This window comes from Hemitrygon akajei, chromosome 4 (assembly GCF_048418815.1).
Source record: "Hemitrygon akajei chromosome 4, sHemAka1.3, whole genome shotgun sequence".
Lineage (NCBI taxonomy): Eukaryota > Metazoa > Chordata > Chondrichthyes > Myliobatiformes > Dasyatidae > Hemitrygon > Hemitrygon akajei.
Window position 1 is genome coordinate 8,725,003 of NC_133127.1, and position 17,566 is coordinate 8,742,568.

The 17,566-nt window shown below is 44.8% G+C and overlaps 1 protein-coding gene and 1 long non-coding RNA gene across 3 annotated transcripts in view; one reads left to right on the top strand and one right to left on the bottom strand.

Annotated features, from left to right (window-relative positions):
- The window catches only part of LOC140726113 (sideroflexin-5-like), a 263,726-nt gene that overhangs the window by 11,895 nt on the left and 234,265 nt on the right, over positions 1-17,566 (bottom strand). The gene's annotated exons all lie outside the window — the stretch shown is intronic.
- The window catches only part of LOC140726115 (uncharacterized), a 39,524-nt gene that overhangs the window by 7,253 nt on the left and 14,705 nt on the right, over positions 1-17,566 (top strand). The window lies entirely within an intron of this gene.

The following is a 17,566-nucleotide window of genomic DNA, read 5'->3' on the forward strand; positions in this document are numbered from 1 at the left end:
GGTGATTAGACCATGACTGTCCACGTCATTCAGCAGAGTATATAATGATGACGAGTGTCGGCTTGAGCTCTGGGATAGCTCAGCTGTGATCATATCGAACAGCAATGTAGCCTTAGGGGCCAAGTTTAAATTGCTAAATCCATCTATTATTGTGACATGTACTGAGGTAGAGAGAAAAGCTTTGTTTTATATGTTGTTCATGCCATTTCATTACATCAATACATTGGGCAGTCCAGTACTGTCGTACTTTCAGGCTTTTGTATCTTCTGCCCAATGGGAGAGGAGAGAAGAAAGGTGGGTGGGGTCTTTGATAAATCTGGTGCTTTACTGAAGTACTGGGAAGTGTGGACTGAGTCTTGAGGTTAATTCCGGGATGGTGGGACTGTCATATGTTGAAAGATTGGAGCGACTGGGCTTGTATACACTGGAATTTAGAAGGATGAGAGGGGATCTGATTGAAACATATAAGATTATTAAGGGATTGGATATGCTAGAGGCAGGAAAAATGTTCCTGATGTTGGGGGAGTCCAGAACCAGAGGCCACAGTTTAAGAATAAGGGGTAGGCCATTTAGAACGGAGTTGAGGAAAAACTTTTTCACCCAGAGAGTTGTGGATCTATGGAATGCTCTGCTTCAGAAGGCAGTGGAGGCCAATTCTCTGGATGCTTTCAAGAGAGAGTTAGATAGAGCTCTTAAAGATGGCGGAGTCAAGGGATATGGGGAGAAGACAGGAACGGGGTACTGATTGTGGATGATCAGCCATGATCACAATGAATGTCGGTGCTGGCTCATAAGGCCGAATGGCCTACTCCTGCACCTACTGTCTATTGAGTCATATATAAATAAAGAGTTAAATGAAATAAATAGTGCAAAAAGGGATGGAAAAATTGAGGCAGTTAGCACTGAGAAGAGGACCCTCACAACTTTGAGGCATCACTTTTTGAAGGTGTCCTTATGGCTAGGGAGGCTAGTGCCCATGATAGAGCTGAGTGAGTTTATAACTTTCTGCAGCTTATATTGATCCTGTGCAGTGCCCCCATCCCCACTCCAGACAGCGATACAGCCGGTTCGAATGCTGTACTTCTGTAGACAATTTACTTAGGTGGCATACCAAATCTCGAAGTAGAGATACTGGTGAACTTTCTAACTCCTGAAGTGTTGATAATAGGCAGAAGTTTGTCAGGCTGTGTACAATCAAAAGGAAATCTGCAGATGCTGGAAATCCAAGCAAAACACTTGACACTTAGATCACATTTCTTCCCTGGAGGCCTGCATCTTAGGAGTTCCTCCAGCATTTTAGGAGTTCCTCCTGCATCTTAGGAGTTCCTCCAGCATTTTAGGTTGTGCACAATGCAGCGAAAGCTTTGGCTATCTAGTCTGCTGGGAAGGACAGAAAAATGCAATGTTCATTAGGTGGAGCCAGCCAGCCTACAGCATGGAGGGGGTCAGAAGATCTGTGTCCTTGTATTTGAAGCAAATTATCAGGAAGGTATAGTGCGTAATATATAAATGCAAATGGGATATCAGTGTTAATTGCCAAACGGATGGAGTATAAATCTGTACAACTCTCCAAGGTGCTACTGAAAGCACACGTTGAGTGTGGTGTACACTTTGATCTAGTTAAAGAGACATGCATTTGAATTTCAGGCTGTTCAGGGACTCTTAGTTCTTTGGACTGACTATTTACTCTGATAATCTCCTGCAGAACCTGATAATTCTCAGTAAGATTATATTTCACGTGTGTTCCAGGTGAGATATGATATACTGAAATATGCACTCAGTGGCCACTTTATTAGGTACACCTGTACACCTGCTCATTGATGTAAACATCTAGTCAGCCAATCATGTGGCAGCAACTCAATGCATAAAAGCTTACAGACATGGTCAAGAGGTTCAGCTATTGTTCAGACCAAACATGAGAATGGGGAAGAAATGGGATCTAAGTGATATTGACCGTGGAATGACTGTTGGTGCCAGATGGGGTGGTTTGAGTATCTCAGAAACTGCTGACCTTGGATTTTCACGTACAACAGTTTCTAGAGTTTATAGAGAATGGTGCAAAAAACAAAAAAAATCCAGTGAGTAGCAGTTATGAGGATGAAAATGCCTTGTTAATGAGAGAGGTCAGAGGAGAATGGCCAGACTGGTTCAAGCTGACAGGAAGGTGACAGTAACTCAACTAACTACACATTATAACAGTGGTGTGCAGGAGAGCATCTCTGAACACACAACATGTTGAACCTTGAAGTGGATGGGCTACAGCAGCAGAAGACCACAGACATACACTCAATGGTTACTTTGTTGGGTACAGGAGGTACCTCATAAAGCAGCCACTAAGTGTATCTAGTTCTCCCCCAAATTAGGAGGTTGCGAAAGGTGCTATATAAATTTCTTTTTGTGCATGTGTGAGGAATGGTTTGCTGGCAAGGCAGCTGAGAGCATTTGGCATCGGTGGAACTGTACCCCAGCAAGGAGCCATCGCCGTCTGGAGAAGAGGAAAGAAAATCTGTAAAAAAAATGCAGCGCCGTCACCAAGTCAGATCCAGGCGTAAAGCAGTGGGCTTTTGTTTCTTTAATTCAGTTTGTTTTCAGTTCTCGGCAAGCCGTCAACGCAGCAGTGAGCAGACAGTACATGAAAGGTTAATCAAGTCAGTACCTAATGAGTCACATAATAAAGACGAGAGTGGTTTCAGCATGACAACAGCCTCTGCTCCACAGGTGTCTGTCCTCACGACAGCTAGCGACAACGGTTTTCTGTGCAAGTTAATATCAGTGTGCCCAGAAACCAAGGAGGAGCCTTCCTCCAAAATCTCACTGCCGTACCAGGAAGCCGACAAACCTCAACGCCACCAGCATTAAAAACAACACAGACGTGAAATGAGAATTTGTCATTCTAGGGAAACGGAAGGAATGCTTTTTAGTAATCGGACTCAAAGGACTGAGGTCAAGGTTCTGGAGCAGTGATTGGGTGAAAAGGAGGTTTGCCAGGGTGCTGCCAGGATTAGAGAATATTAGCCATAAAGATTGAAGGTTAGCTTTATCTGTGTGTCGAAACACACAATAAAATGTGATGTTTGCCTCAATGGCCAACACAATCCGAAGATGCACCAGGGGCAGCCTGCAAGTGCTGCTACGCTTTCTGGTGTCCACAACTTACCAACCCTAACTCCTGTCACAAGCAAGAGAAAATCTGCAGATGCTGGAAATCCAAAGCAACACACACAAAATGCTGGAGGAGCTCAGCAGGCCAGGCAGCGTCTATGGAAAAGACGTTCCATCAGGACTATAACCCTAACTCCCCCAAGTCTTTAGAATGTGTGAGAAAAGTGGAGCATCCAGAGGCAACGCGTGCAGTCACAGGGAGAACGTACAAACTCTATTTGAACATGTGGCGCTATAATAGTGTTACGCTAACCCCTACACTACCATGTTCTATGGTTCAATGGTCAGAGAATGTATACAGTATATAATCTGAAATACTTACTCTTTGCAGATATCCACAAAACAGAACAAAACACAAAGAATAAATGACCGAAACTTCATGACCCCAAAGCCCCTGCCCCCCTCCCATGCGCAAGAAGCAGAAGCCTCAACCCTTCCTTCAGCTGCCTTGTAACTGTGTGTGTGTGTGTGTGTGTGTGTGTGTGTGTGTGTGTGTGTGTATGAGTGTTTGTGTGAGTGAGTGTGTGTGTGTGTGTGTGTGTGAGTGTTTGTGTGAGTGTGTGTGAGAGTGTGTGAGAGTGTGTGTGTGTGAGTGTGTGTGTGTGTGTGAGTGTGTGTGAGAGTGTATGTGTGTGAGTGTGTGTGTGTGTGAGTGTGTGTGAGTGTGTGTGTGAGTGTGTGTGAGAGTGTGTGAGAGTGTGTGTGTGTGAGAGTGTGCGTGAGTGTGTTTGTGTGTGTGAGAGTGTGAGTGTGTGAGAGTGTGTGTGTGTGAGTGTGTGTGAGAGTGTGCGTGAGTGTGTGTGAGTGTGTGTGTGTGAGAGTGTGTGTGAGTGTGTTTGTGTCTGTGAGAGTGTGAGTGTGTGTGTGAGTGTGAGTGTGTGGGTGTGTGCGTGTGAGAGTGTGAGTGTGTGTGTGTGAGAGTGTGTGAGTGTGCATGAGTGTGTGTGCGTGTGAGAGGGTGTGTGTGTGCGAGTGTGTGTGAGAGGGTGTGTGTGTGCGAGTGTGTGTGTGTGAATGTGTGTGGGAGAGAGTGTGTGTGTGAGAGTGTGTGTGTGTGTGCGTGTGTGTGTGTGTGCGCGTGAGTGTGTGTGAGAGTGTGTGTGAGTGTGTTTGTGTGTGTGAGAGTGTGAGTGTGTGTGTGTGAGTGTGTGTGAGAGTGTGTGAGTGTGCATGAGTGTGTGTGCGTGTGAGAGGGTGTGTGTGCGAGTGTGTGTGAGAGGGTGTGTGTGTGCGAGTGTGTGTGTGTGAATGTGTGTGTGAGAGAGTGTGTGTGTGAGAGTGTGTGTGTGTGTGTGTGTGTGTGAGTGTGTGTGTGTGTGTGTGTGTGTGTATGTGCATGTGTGCAGAGGGAACTCTGGGCCCTGAGGAGAGTCATAGAACAGAGGGACCTAGAGAACAACTACACAGTTCACTGGAGGTGGTGTCACAGGTAGACCAGCTGGTGAAGAAGGCATTTGGCATGCTGGCCTTCATCAGTCAGGGCCCTGAGTATAAAAGTTGGGATGTTATGATGAAGTAGCATAACTTTTTCAGTTATTTGGAATTGCGGGTTCAGCTTTGGGTGCTGTGTTATAGAAAAGACATCAATACATTACAAAAAGTGTAAAGAAGATTTACAAGAATGTTTCCAGGATTCAAGGAGCTGATTTACAGGAAGAGTTGGGAGTTTATTCCTTAGAGCATGGGAAGCTAAGGGATTACATTTAAACAGAGGACCTCATCGTTTCTTAAGTTATGGACCCCTACCATTAACCGAGGGGTCTGTGGAGCCCAGGTTGGGAACTGCTACCTTAGAAAACATTTGGGCAGGTACATGGATAAGAGAGGTGCAGAGGGATATAGGCTTAACATGGGCAAATAGGATTAGCTTAGGTGGCATGGACCAGTTGGGCCAAAGGGCCTGTTTCTGAAGTAATACACACAAATGCTGGAGAAACTCAGCCGGTCAGGCAGCCTCTGTTGAGAGGAATAAACAGTCGACATTTCGGACCATGAACTACCCTCCTGCATTTTGTGTGTGTGTTACTCTGGATTTCCAGCATCTCTTCTGTTTATGATCTGTTCCTGTTCTGTGTAACTCCTTTCTCACTGTGAAATGGAGACATCTTTTTCTCCCTTATTAGGGGGAGAGAGAGAGCCTGTGGTATGTCAAATACCGGGTGAACGAGTAGTCTTTGGGGTAACTGCAAGCTTGTGTCTTTGCTGTTGCTTTGCTGCATGCTCGAGTGCTTGGTGGTGGGTAAGTTGATGCTTTTTTCTGCTGGTGGGGGGGGGGGATTGTTGCTTTGCTGCTGTTTATGTGTGGTGGGAAGCTGAAGGGGGGCTTTGGGGTTCTAACATTTAACGTCGTTCATTCTTTGGGACACTCCTCTGTTTTCGTGGATGGTTGCAAAGAAAAAGCATTTCAGGATGTATATTGTATACATTTCTCTGACATTAAATGTACCTTTGAAACCTTTGAACTCTTTGACTCAATAACTGCTTCAAGTTTCAACTAAAATTACGGCCGCAAGCAGTCCTTCCAGGTAAGGCAACACGTCACCTGTTGGCATCATCTGCTATATCTGGTGCTCCCGGTGTGGCCTCTTGTATATCGGTGAGACCTGATGTAGTTTAGGATACTGTTTTGCCGAACACCTACGCTCCGTCTGCAAGGAAAAGCGGGATCTCCCAGTGGCCACCTATTTTAATTCCACTTCCCATTCCCATTCGGATATGTCCATCCATGGCCTCCTCTACTGTCGCGAAGAGGCCTCACTCAGGATGAAGGAGCAACACCTTATTTTCTGTCTGGGTAGTATCCAACATGAACATCGATTTCTCAAACTTCCAGTAACGCTCCCCTTTCTCTGTTCCCCATCCTTTTATCCCTCTCTGACCTTATCTTCTTGCCTGCCCATCCCCTTCCTCTGGTGCTCCTCCCCCTTTTTCTTTCTTTCATGGCCTTCTGGTTTCTCGTATTAGTTTCCCGATGTTCCCGATGTTGGGGGAGTCCAGAACCTGAGGCCACAGTTTAAGAATAAGGGGTAGGCCATTTAGATCGAAGCTGAGGAAAAACTTTTTCACCCAGAGAGTTGTGGATCTGTGGAATGCTCTGCCTCAGAAGGCAGTGGAGGCCAATTCTCTGGATGCTTTCAAGAAAGAGTTAGATAGAACTCTTAAAGATGGCGGAGTCAAGGGATATGGGGAGAAGGCAGGAACAGGGTACTGATTGTGGATGATCAGCCATGATCACAGTGAATGGCGGTGCTGGTTGAAGGGCTGAATGGCCTACTCCTGCACCAATTGTCTATTCCACCTTCTCCAGCCCTATATCTCTTTCACCAATCAACTTTCCAGTTCTTCACTTCACTCCTTCCCCCTCCCAGTTTCACCTATCATCTTGTGTTTCTTTCTCTCCTCCCTTCTAACTCTGACTCACCCTTTTCCCTCCAGTCCTGCTGAAGAGTCTTGGCCTGAAACATCGACTGTCCTTTTTCCCATTGTTGCCGCCTGGCCTGCTGAGCTCCTGCAGCATCTTGTGTGCGTTGCTTTCATTGATTCCATTGTGTTTCTTGTTTTTACTGTGCATGACCGCAGGGAAACTAATCTCAACATTGTGTATGGTGACATAGACGGACTTTGATAAAAAATTTATTTTCAAATAGCTACAACGTGGGGCAACATGGTAGTGTAGTGGTTAGCACAATGCTTTACAGTACAAGTGACCAATTCTGGCTGCTGTCTGTAAGGAGCTGGTACACTTTCCCTTGACTGTGTGGGTTTCCTCCGAGTGTTCCAGTTTCCTCCCACAGTCCAAAGGTTAATTGGTCATTGCAAACTGTCCCTTGTTTAGGTTAGGGATAAATTGAGGGATTGATGGGTGGCACAGCTTGAAGGGCTGGAATGGCTTGTTCCACGCTGTATTTCAACACATAAATAAATAAACAAATTTATTTTGAACTTTGACTGTCAGCTTTAAACTTATTCTCTAGAGAAGCACCCCAACATGACAGTGTTCTGGGTGAAAGTACTGGCCTGTATAATATGCTAAATCTCTATCCACAAATCTCTCCGAATGACAATGATTTTGTTCTCCTTTACACTCTGTACAGGAAATGACATTAAACAATCCTGAATCTTGAATCAACTGAGTCAAGCTGATATTCATCACAAGTATCCATAACAACCACGAGTCACCATGTTCCCCTCCCCACCCACCCCATGCCAAACAGCGCACAGGGAGACTAGCTCAGTAATTATTGCACTAATTGGCCATCGCAGCCCCTCCACCTCCCTCTACTCACACCCCATCCTCACACCACAGATGTGGGAATATGGCATTCAGTCATTGGTCCCTGTATTGTGTGAGCAAGATTTCTACATTTGCTGGCAATCCTGTATTTGAATAAAAGATAAAATATAGAACAGTACAACACAGTACAGCATTGCGTCACGTTTTTAACCTACCCCAAGATCAATCTAACCTTTCTCTCCCACATAGAGCTCCATTCATCTTTCATCCATTTGCCTATCTAAGAGTCATGTAAATGCCCCTAATGCATCTGCCCCTAACAGAATCAGAATCAGGTTTAGTATCACTGATGTGTGTCATGATACACAATAATTGTGTGTGTGTGTGTGTGTGTGTGTGTGTGTGTGTGTGTGTGTGTGTGTGTGTGTGTGTGTGTGTGTGTGTGTGTGTGTGTGTGTGTGTGTGTGTGTGTGTGTGTGTGTGTGTGTGTGTGTGTGTGTGTGTGTTAAATTAAAAACATAGTGCAAAAATAAAAGCAATCTAGTGAGGTAGTGTTCATGGGTTCAATGTCCATTTAGAAATCGTATGGCAGAGGGGAAGAAGCTGTTCCTGAATGGCTGAGTGTGTGCCTTCAGGCTCCTGTACCTCTTCCCTGATGGTAGCGATGAGAAGAGGGCACGTCCTGGATGGTGAGGATCCTTAATAATGGACATCGCCTTTTTGAGGCATTTCCTGTTGATGTCCTGGAGCCAGGGGAGGCTAGTGCTTATGATGGAACTGACTGAGTTTACACATTTCTGCAGCTTTTTCTGATCCTGTGCAGCGCCTCTATACCAGACAGAGATGCAACCAGTTAGAATGCTCTCCACGATTGGACCCAGGATAGATCCTCAGAGATTTTATCACCCAGGAGGGCCTAACCACCACCCCTAGTAGGTGCTCCATGCACCTACAACTTTCCGTGTAAAAAAACCCTACCTCTTACATCCTCCTCTAATTTCCTCCAATCACCTTAAATTTGTGTTCCCTCATATTAGGCATTTCTGCCCTGGGCTGTACACTCTATCTATACCATGTATCATTTTGTATGCCTCTATCAAGTCACCTCTCATCCTCCTTCGTTCCAGAGAGAACAGCCCAAGCTCACTCTACCTACCCCTTTAAGACATGCTCTCTAACCCAGACAGCATCCTGATAAATCTCCTTTGCACCCTCTCTAAAGCTCCCACATCCTTCCTATAATGAAGTGACCAGAACTGAACACAACTTTCCAAGTGTAGTCTTACCTTGCGGCTCTTGAAATTAACCTCCCCCCCAACTACTGTGGAACTACTCATTAAATATATCAGAAATAAAAAGCAAAACCATCTCTTTGCTTCAGAAACTGAGCCGCATTATCCTCTCCACCCTGTTCCATGGCACAGATAGATTATGAGACAAAATGCTGGAGGAACTCAGCAGGTTAGGCAGCGTCAATGGAAATGAACAAACAGCTGGCATTTTGGGCTGAGACCCTTCATCAGGACTGGAATGGAAAGGAGGCAGAAGCCAGAATGAGAAGGTGGGGGGTGGGGGGGGGAGGAGTACAAGTTACCAGGTGATAGGTGAAGCCAGGTGAGGGGGAAAGTAGGTGGATGGGGGACAGTTTATGAAGTAAGAGGCTGGGAGGGTATAAGTGGAAAAGGTAAGGTCTGAGAAGATGAAGTGTGATCGGGGAGGACTGTGGAGTATGGGAGAAAGGGAAGGAGGAGGGGAATCAGAGCGAGGTGATGGACAGGTGAGGAGAAGAGAAGGCGTGAGAGAGGGACCAGAATGGGGAGGGGTGGGGGAGAAATTATGGAAGTCAGCGAAATCGATAATCATGCCACCAGATTGGAGGCAGAATATGAGGTGTTGCTTGTCCAGTTTGAGTTTGGCCTCATTGTGGCAGTAGATGAGGCCATGGAAATGGGAAGTCAAATTGAAATGGGTGGCCACTGGGAAATCCTGCCATTTGTGGCTGACAGGAAAAAGTGAAAAATCAAGACTGAGCTTTGTCTTAAATCACTTACTTGATTTAGCAAAATCCAACTAAACACACCCATCTGATGAAAGTTCTCGGCCCAAAATGGTGACTGTTTACTCTTTTAGATAGATGCTGTCTGGCCTACTGAGTTCCTCCAGCATTTTGTGTGTGTCTGGAAGGAAATATGGCATCGTGGTCAAGTTTAAAAACTACGCATCGACATTGGAGAGGTTCGTGAGAATGATCCTGAGAATAAAAGGGTTAATGTATGAGGAGAGTTTGATGGCTCTGTGCCTGTACTCACTGGAGTTTAGAAGCATGAGGGGAGATCTCATTGAAACTGAAAAAGTACCTTGCATCAGTCTTCACTGTGGAAGACACTGATGCAAGTTCCAGGTATCAAAGGTCTTAAATTTTGGAGGGGGAGGGAGAGCAGCCAGATGTCTTGGTACATATTGGCACCAATGACACAGGAAGGACTAGAGAGAAGATTCTAGAGAAACTGAAAGGTCTGAAGATAGGTAAGTCACCCGGGCCAGATGGGGTACACCCCAGGGTTCTGAAAGAGCTGGCTGAAGAGATTGTGGAGATATTAGTAATGATCTTTCAAGAATCATGATATTCTGGAATGGTTCCAGAGAACTGGAAAACTGCAAATGTCACTCCACTCTTCAAGAAGAGAAGAGGCAGTGGAATGGAAACCATAGGCCAGTTGGTCTGTTCTCAGTGGTTGGAAAGATATTTGAGGTGATTATTAAGGATGAGATCTCAGGTACTTGGAGATATATGATAAAATAGGCTGCATAGTTTCTTCAAGGGAAAATCTTGCCTGACAAATTTGTTGGAATTCTTTGAAGAAATACAAGCAGGATAGACAAAGGAGATCCTGAGGTTTTATAAGGCATTGATCAGACTGCACTCAGAGCAGTTTTGGGCCCCTTTCCTAAGATATGCTGGCATTGGAGAGGGTCCAGAGGAAGTTCACGAAAGTGATCGCTGGAATGAAAGCATTAACGTATGAGGAGCGTTTGATGGCTCTGTATCTACACTTGCTGTAGTTTAGGAGAATGAGGGAGAATCTCATTTAAACCTATTGAATATTGAAAGGACTAGACAGAGTGGATGTTTCCTATAGTGGGAGAGTCTAGAACCAGAGGGCATAGCCTCAGAATGGAGGAACGTTCATTTAGGATGGAGATGAGAAGGAATTTATTTAGACAGAGGGTGGCGAATCTGTGGAATTCATTGCCGCAGACGACTGTAGAGGCCAAGCCATTGAGTGTATTTAAAGCAGAGGTTGATAGGTTCTTGGTTATTCAGGTCATCAAAGGTTACAGGAAGAAGGCAGGCGAATGGGGTTGAGAGGGATAATAAATCAGCCATGATGGAGTGGCAGACCAGACTTGATGGGCCAAGTGGCCTAATTCTTCTCCTATGTTGTATGGTCTTATTGCATGAGGAGCATTTGATGTCTTTGGCCTTGTACTCACTGGAGTTTAGAAGGAGGAGGTGAGATCTCATTAAAACCAACTGAATATTGAAAGGCCAGGATAGAGTGGAAGTTGAGGCAATGTGCAATAGCCTAGGGCTAGAGGGCACAACCTCAGAATACAAGGATGCCCCTTTAGAACAGTCACATGGAGGAATTTGTTCAGTGTGAAGGTGGTGAATCTATGGAAATCATTGCCGCTGATGGTTGTGGAGGCCAAGTCATTCGGTATACTTAAGGCAGACATTGATAGGTTCTTGATTGGAAAGGGGGTCCAGAGTTCTGGGAGAATGGGCTTAAAAATCAGCCATAATTGAATGGAGGAGCAGACACAATGGGCCAAATGGTCTCTGCTCCCATATCTTCTGGTCTTATGTAAGAAATCACAGACAAATATATCTCTTTGCTTCAGAAGTGAAGCTACATTAGCCCCTTGCACAGTAGGTCAAGAGCAATCTTCATCTTACCTTCAATGTACTTATCTCTTAAAAATCTTTTTAAAATATCTTATGAATTCAGCATGGGCACATTGAGTCTTCAAGAGGACCACAACCTTGTCACAGGGTTTGGAGGTTTGCGTGCCTCAAGGACCCCGAGAGTTATGTTGGCTGGAGGCCAGGCTAAAAGTGGTCCAGTCGTCCTCCAGAAGTGGGTGTTCAGCTTAGGGCTGACAACCCTGACTGATAAAAAAGAATTGCTATGGAAACAGCAATGAAGAATCCCTCTTTATCCGTGTGTTACGGGATGGACAGACAGGGATGGAGGACCTTCATTGCTGCCCTAAGTGCCAGCGGTGTAATGGGCAGTAAGTAATTACGCTGAGTCTCAGCAATTTTTATCGATGGACCAGAGAAAGCATCCCGTCAGGATGCACCATGAAGTGCCAGGGTACTTGGTGCAGTTTAAATGGCAGTTGTGTGTTCTTCAGGCCAGATGTTGGAGTCCTGGGAGACCCAGAGTCTCCCAAGGAACTACATCTATGTGGTGCATCCAGCTGCAGTGCCTGGATAACTGTGTTAAGGGATCTGGAGCAGCAGCTGGATGACCTTTGGCTTGTATGGGAGAGTGAAGATATTATTGACTGGCGTTACAGGGAAGTAGTCACCCCTGAGTTGCAGAGGGCGGGTAACTGGGTGACTGTCAGGACAAATGGAAATGTCAATAGGCAGTTAGCGCAGAGCACCCTTGTGATCATTCCCCTCAATAATGAGTGTACTGCTTTGTACACTACTGTGTGGGATGACCTCCCACGCGAGTACCTCGGAAACCAAGTTACTGGCACTGAGTATGGGACCATGGTGTAGAAGGGAAAGAGGGAGAAGAGGGGAGCAGTAGTGATAGGGGACTCGATAGTCAGGAACAGACAGGAGATTTTGCGGATGTGAACAGGACACCCGGATGGTATGTTGCCTCCCAGGTGCCAGGGTCAGGGACGTCTTGGATCGTATCCACGGCATTTTGGAGGGGGAGGGAGAGCAGCCAGATGTCTTGGTACATATTGGCACCAATGACACAGGAAGGAAAAGCAAAGAGGTCCTGAAGATAGAATTTAGAGAGCAGGCAGAAAGCTGAGAAGCAGGATCTCCAGGGTAGTAATTTCTAGATTGCTACCTGTTCTACGCACCAGTGCAGGTAGAAACAGGATGACTTGGGAGATTAATGTGTGGTTGAGAAGCTGATGCAGGGGGCAGGGCTTCAGGTTCTTGGATCACTGGAATCTCTTCCTGGGGAAGTATGACCTGTACAAAAGGGACGGGTTGCACTTGAACCTGAGGGGAACCAACATTTGTGTGGGCAGGTTTGTTAGAGCTGCTGGGGAGGGTTTAAATTAATCTGGCAGTGGGGTGGGAACTGAAGTGAGGGACTCAAGATAGGATGGATGGTAAAAAAGCAAAGATAGTATACAGTCAGGCTGTCGGGAAGGGCAGGCAGATGATAGGACATAATTGCAACCAGCAGGGTGAGTATCAGGGCATTAGGGATGCAGAATCAAAAAGGAGAGCAAATTCAGTACTCGAAGTGTTATATCTCAATGCACAGAGTATAAGAAGTAAGGTGGATGATCTTGTTGCACTTCTACAGATTGTTGGGTATGATGTTGTGGCCATCACTGAATTGTGGCTGTAGGATGGTCATAGTTGGGAGCTGATTGCTGAGGTTACACATTATATCTGAAGGGTACAAAGGCATGCAAAGGAGATGGCATGGCTCTGCTGGTAAAGAATGGCATCAAATTATTAGAAAGATGTGACATAAGATCGGATTATGTGGAATCCTTGTGGGTTGATTTGAGAAACTGCAAGGGTTAAAGGACCCTGATGGCAGTTTAATACAGGCCTCCAAACAGTAGCTGGGATGTGGACTACAGATTACAATGGGAAGTAGAAAAGGCTTGTGAAAAGGGCAATGTTATGATCGTCATGGGAGATTTTACCATGCAGGTTGACTGAGAAAATCAGGTTGGAAATGGATCCCAAGACAGTGAATTTGTTGAATGCTTATGAGATGACTTTTAGAGCAGTTTGTCATTGAGCCTACTAGGGGATCAGCTATACTGATTGGGTGTTAAGTAATGAACCAGAGGTGATTAGGGAGTTTAAGGTAAAGGAACCCTTGGGAGTCAGTGATATGATTGAGTTTAACTTGAAATTTGATAGGGGGAAAGTAAAGTCTGAAATAGAAGTACTTCAGTCTAGTAAGGGAAATTACAGTGGTATGAGAGGATGTGGCCAAAGTAAATTGGAAGGAATGCTGGCAGGGATGACAGCAGAGCAGCACTGGGTTGAGTTTCTGGGAAAATTGAGGAAGGTGCAGGATAGATGTATTCCAAAAACAAGGAAATACTCAAATGGCAAATTAGTACAACCGTGGCAGACAAGCGAAGTCAAAACTAATGTAAAAGCAAGAGAGGGCATACAACGAAGCAAAAATTAGTGGGAAGATAGAGAATTGGGAAGTTTTTAAAACCCTATAGAAAACAACTAAAAAAATCATTAGGAGGAAAAAGATGAAATATGAAAGCAAACTAGCAAACAATATCAAAGTGGATAGAAATATCTTTTTTTAAGTATATAAAAAATAAAAGAGAGATGGGAGTGGATATAGGACCGCTAGGGAATGAGGTTGGAGAAATAATAACTGAGGACAAGGAGATGGTAGATCAACTAAACGAATATTCTGCATCAGTCTTCCCTGTGGAAGACACTAGCAGAGTGCCAGGTGTTGAAGGGTGTGAGGGAAGAGAAGTGAATGCAGTTATTATTACAAGGGAGAAAATGTTCAAAAAGCTGAAAAATCTATAGGTACATAAGTCACCAGATGAACTGTACCTTAGGGTTCTGAAAGAGGTAGCGGTAGAGTTTGTGGAGGCATTAATAATGATCTTTCAAAAATCATGTTACTCTGGCATGGTGCCAGAGGATTGGAAAATTGCAAATATCATTCCACTTTTTAAGAAAGGAGGGAGGCAGCAGAAAGGAAATTATAGACCAGTTAGCCTGACCTCAGTGGTTGGAAAGATGTTGGAGTCAATTGTTAAGGATGAGGTTATGGAGTACTTGGTGACATAGGACAAAATAGGACAAAGTTAGTATGCTTTCCTTCAGAGAAAATCTTGCCTGACAAACTTGTTGGAATTCATTGAGCAGATTACAAGTAGGATAGATAAAGGGGATGCAGTGTGTGTTGTATGTTTGGATTTTCAGAAGGCCATTGACAAGGTGCCACACATGAGGTTGCTTACCAAGTTAAGAGCCCATGGTATTACAAGAAAGTTACAAACATGGTTACAGCATTGTTAGGAGGCAGCGAGTGGGAATAAAAGGAGCCTTTTCTGGTTGGCTGCCAGTGACTAGTGGTGTTCCGGAGGGGTCAGTGTTGGGATCGCTTTCTTTTAGCTGTATATCAATGATTTAGATGATGGAATCGATGGCTTTTTTGCCAAGTTTGCAGATGATACAAAGATTGGTGAGGGGCAGGTAGTGTTGAAGAAACAAGAAGGCTGCAGAAGGACTTAGACAAATTAGAAGAATGTGCAAGAAAGTGACAAATGAAATACAATGTTGGAAAATGCATGGTCAGGCACTTTGGTAGGAGAATTAAATGTGCAGACTATTTTCTAAATAGGGAGAAAATCCAAAAATCTGAGATGTTAAGGGACTTGGGAGTCCTTGTGCAGAACACCCTGAAGGTTAACTTGCAGGTTGGGTCAGTGATGAGGAAGGCAAATGCAATGGTAGCATTCATTCCAAGAGGTCTAGAATACAAGAGCAGGGATGTAATGTTGAGGCTTTATAAGGCACTGGTGAGGCCTCACCTTGAGTATTGTGAACAGTTTTGGGCTGCTCATCTAAGAAGAGATGTGCTGGCATTGGAAGGGGTTTAGAGGAGTTTCAGAAAGATGATTCTGGGAATGAAAGGATTATCATATGAAGAATGTTTGATGGCCCTGGGCCTGTATTCCACTGAAATTTAGAAGGATGAGGGGGCATCTCCATAAGTCCTTAAGATATAGAACATAGAATAGTACAGCCCATTACAGGCCCTTCAGCCCACAATGTTGTGCTGACCCTCAAACCCTGCCTCCCATAAAACCCCCCACCTTAAATTCCTCCATATACCTGTCTAGTAGTCTCTTAAACTTCATTAGTGTATCTGCCTCCACCACTGACTCAGGCAGTGCATTCCATATACCAACCACTCTCTGAGTAAAAAACCTTCCTCTGATTTCCCCCTTGAACTTCCCTTCCCTTACCTTAAAGCCATGTCCTCTTGTACTGAGCAGTGGTGCCCTGGGGAAGAGGCGCTGGTTGTCCACTCTGTATATTCCTCTTAATATCTTGTACACCTCTATCATGTCTTAGAATATAGGAGAAGTAGGCCATTCGGCCCATTGAATCTGCTCTGCCATTCAATCTTGGGCTGATCTAATTCTTCCAGTCATCCCCACTCCCCTGCCTTCTCCCTATACCCTTTGATGCCCTGGCTAATCAAGAACCTATCTATCTCTGTCTTAAATGTACCCAATGACTTGACCTCCACAGCCGCTCGTGGCAATAAATTCCACAGATTTACCACCCTCTGACCAAAGTAATTTCTCCTCATCTTAGTTCTAAATGGATGTCCTTCAATCCTGAAGTCAAGTCCTCTTGTCCTAGAATCCCCTAACATGGGAAAAATAACTTTGCCATATCTAATCTGTTCAGGCCTTTTAACATTCAGAATGTTTCTATGAGATCCCCCCTCATTCTCCTGAACTCCAGGGAATACAGCCCAAGAGCTGCCAGATGTTCCTCATACGGTAACCCTTTCATTCCTGGAATCATTCTTGTGAATCTTCTCTGAACCCTCTCCAACGTCAGTACATCCTTTCTAAATAAGGAGCACAAAACTGCACACAATATTCCAAGTGTGGTCACACGAGTGCCTTATAGAGCCTCAGCATCACATCCCTGCTCTTATATGCTCTACCTCAAGAAATGAATGCCAACATTGCATTCGTTTTCTTCACAACCGACTCAACCTGGTGGTTAACCTTTAGGATATCCTGCACAAGGACTCCCAAGTCCCTTTGCATCTCTGCATTTTGAATTCTCTCCCCATCAAAACAATAGTCTGTCCATTTATTTCTTCCACCAAAGTGCACGACCATACACTTTTCAACATTGTATTTAATTTGCCACTTCTTTGCCCATTCCCCTAAACTATCTAAGTCTCTCTCCACTACCCGCTCCTCCACCAATCTTTGTGTCATTGGTAAATTTAGCCACAAATCCATTAATCCCATAGTCAAAATCATTGACATACATCGTAAAAAGCAGCAGTCCCAACACCGACCCCTGTGGAACTCCACTGGTAACCAGCAGGTAGCCAGAATAGGATCCCTTTATTCCCACTCTCTGTTTTCTGCCGACCAGCCAATGCTCCACCCATGCTAGTAACTTCCCTGTAATTCCATGGGCTCTTATTTTGCTAAGCAGCCTCATGTGCGGCACCTTGTCAAAGGCCTTCTAAAAATCCAAGTACACCACGTCTACTGCATTTCCTTTGTCTACCCTGCTTGTAATTTCCTCAAAGAATTGTAGTAGGTTTGTCAGGCAGGATTTTCCTTTCAGGAAACCATGCTGGCTTTGGCCTATCTTATCATGTGCCTCCAGGTACTCTGTAATCTCATCCCTAACAATCTATTCCAACCTTCCCAACCACTGATGTCAGGCTACCAGGTCTATAGTTTCCTTTCTGCTGCTTCCCACCCTTCTTAAATAGTGGAGTAACATTTTCAATTTTCAAGTCATCGAGTACAATGCCAGAATTTATTGATTCTTGAACGATCATTGTTAATGCCTTCGCAATCTGTCCAGCTACTTCCTTCAGAACCTCCTCATTGAAACCTTTTGAATATTAGAAGGCCTAGACAGAGTAGGTGTGGAAAGGATGTTTCCCATGGTGGGGGAATCTAGGACAAGAGGGCACAGCCTCAGGACAGAGATGCAGAGGAATTTCTTTAGCCAACGGGTGGTGAATTTGTGGAATTTATTACCATAGGCAATTGTAGAGGCCAGGTCATTGGGTTATTTAAGGAGGAGATTGATAGGTTCTTGATTGGACATGCCATCAAAGGTTACAGGAGTGGGGCTGAGGAGGGGAAAAAAAGGATCAGCCATGATTGACTTGATGG